This window comes from Rhagoletis pomonella, unplaced genomic scaffold, assembly GCF_013731165.1.
Source record: "Rhagoletis pomonella isolate Grant_MI unplaced genomic scaffold, Rhpom_1.0 Rhpom_scaffold_00100, whole genome shotgun sequence".
In the NCBI taxonomy this organism is placed as follows: Eukaryota; Metazoa; Arthropoda; class Insecta; order Diptera; family Tephritidae; genus Rhagoletis; species Rhagoletis pomonella.
Window position 1 is genome coordinate 119,024 of NW_023458654.1, and position 2,722 is coordinate 121,745.

Here is a 2,722-nt window from a genome sequence, read left to right on the forward strand (position 1 = left end):
ACCCAACAAGCATTTCAGTAAACGTTTTTAAAAATAACTTAAATTAAGTTTGCTATAATAAGCGTTAAATAAGCATTTTTAATATTAAGCTTATTAAAAGTTTTTTCAAATAAACCTTTAATAAGTTTTGAGAGCGAATGTTTATAAATAACTTAAACTTATAAATGAAATGTAAATGTCAACGACATGAAGTAGTAAATATAAAATTTTTTCAATCGTAAGTGACGTGTTTACGTTTTTTAAAATATATTATTAAAAGAAAAAATTAAATAAAACCAATGCGGTAAAACCAGAAAATCCAATCCAGGACCCGCTGCGCTAATCGGTGGAGCATTCGAGTCTTCAAATGATGAGTTCCCCTTATCCTTTCTTAGTTTAACATTCAATTAAAAATGTATTGAATTTTTTTCAGAAAAGTTCATCAATGAGAATGGCGGCGATGAAGCGGAATATATAGCTGCATCGATGTCGCTTTTCCAATTTGCCAATAACCGCAAGTAATTGAAAGCACGCAACAAGATGTAATAATTAACTTTTTTATGCTTAATTTGTATGTGTTATTGTGAATTTGTATGCTAAAATGTCTATTCCCTATTTATATTTTCGCGACTGTAGATGAGTCCGCCGAAAATTCGCATTTCGTTTAGTTTCTAGATGTTAAGCAATCTATGTATGAGTTTTTAATGAAATATCTTTAAATAAAGGGTTATAAAAATGTTTATAAAAAGCTTTCTTTTGAAAATTTTTAGTAAGTTTATATTGATACGCTTATAAGAACCTTTTTTTGAACCTTTATTATAAGTTTACACTTTTACGCTTATAAAAAGCTTTCTTTTGAACATTTATTACAAGTTTATATTTCTACGCTTATAACCAATGTTCCTTTTCGATTATATTACGCTTACTTTCAAGCGTTTTATAAACAAAAAATCAACGTTTTGTAAGCTTAATGTTTATAATTGAAAACTTAAAAAAAACTTTCTTTAAGTTTATTTTGCTTGTTGGGTAGGTTCGATCACATACTATTCCACTCCATATCTACGCTTATTTAACACAGACGTTTGATTGAACTACATATGTTGGATCCTCTCACTAGGCCGCCAGGTAGTGTAAATTATGAATACTAACGCACAGCGATGGCCACCTTGGCATGAATGACTTTGTGTAGTACAAAAAGCAATAGAGTGAAATCGTGATACACAGCAGCTACAACTTAAGCTGCTGAGTACATAGCTACACACTACCTTACTTTGTTATCTACTCGATCCGTATCAATTTATTACTTCGGCTTCTACTTTGCACCTACTTCATTTAGTTTCGAATTCAGGTACTCAAAATGTACGTGACTAGGCAATACATTTTTGTAAGACCTGCGGTCAAACTAACAAAAGCATATATGCTGGCATGAATAACATTAGGAGCACCTAAAAAATGGCCTAGCGGGTAGGTTTGGTCCACTTCACGCACACATAGTATCTCGCAAACAGCTTACGCTACAAAAGCTGATATCGCCGACGTCTGTGTTGCTAAATAATTTGGTTATATAAGAAACGAGCATTCCATTATGAACAGTTTTCATTAAAGGAAGAATGAATATAATAAAGGTTTTCCGTGAAGCTTCTGACTTTCTGCAACTGACTTGGAGCAACGCGTTGAGGTATCTTGTTTTTCTTGTTCAATACACTCGAGGCTACCGTAGAGGCAACCATTGCGGCAACCTCAGTAGTGTGTGCTGTGTTATGAAATGAACAAACGGAAGAGAATTTTGTTTTCTACCCAAAATACCTTTTCAGCTCAACTGTTTTCAATGAACTAAGCCAATAAACTCAGTACACAACGATACACACGAGGCAACCAGCACAAAATATCAAAATATTTTGATTTGCGGGCGACGGTTGCTACAACACGACTTTCTATGAGCAAGAATACTACACACGAAGCAGCGGTCGAAGCAACATGACCTGGTTGCTTCAACGGTAGCCTTGTGTGTAGTCAGCATTATATGCAATAGGTACTGTACTGTACTGTGTGGGTGTTCCCCACGTCAGGTATTTGTTTATATTTTCTAGTGGCTATCCATGGACCGCCTGAAAAGCTTAAAATAAATAATAATAATGTCGAGGAAGGTCCAAAAGGCGCGTTATAGATTCCGACAGCGGAAGCTACTGCGTCAGAAAGTAGTGGCGTGCATCAGAAAACGTATACCGCATTCACGGTACCCGGACGGCTTCTGTATCGATTTCTGACCATGCCGTTTGGGTTATGTAACGCTGCGCAAAGATTATGCCGATTAATGGACCGAGTTATCCCGCAGAGACTCAAGGCAAATGTTTTTATATATCTGGATGACTTGCTCATCATTGCACCAGATTTCGCCTCCCATATTCAAATCCGGAGCAAAGTAGCCACCTGCCTAAAAGAAGCAAATGTAACAAATAGGATTAACTAAATCAAATTTTGTTTCAAATAGCTACCTTACCTGGGGTATAGGCGGTGGTATGCTTAAGACCGACCCAGAAAAGAGTAAAGCCATTCTAAATATTCCTGTATCTAAAGTATAGACGCTTTATCAAAGACTTTGCCACGATAGCAGCCCCTTTAACAGATATATTCAAGAAGGGTAAGAAATTTGAGATGAACACGCTAGCTTTGAAAGTGTTCAATGACCTAACGATAGCGCTCACGAGCGCACCTGTGCTTTTACACCCCGACTTTTCAAAGC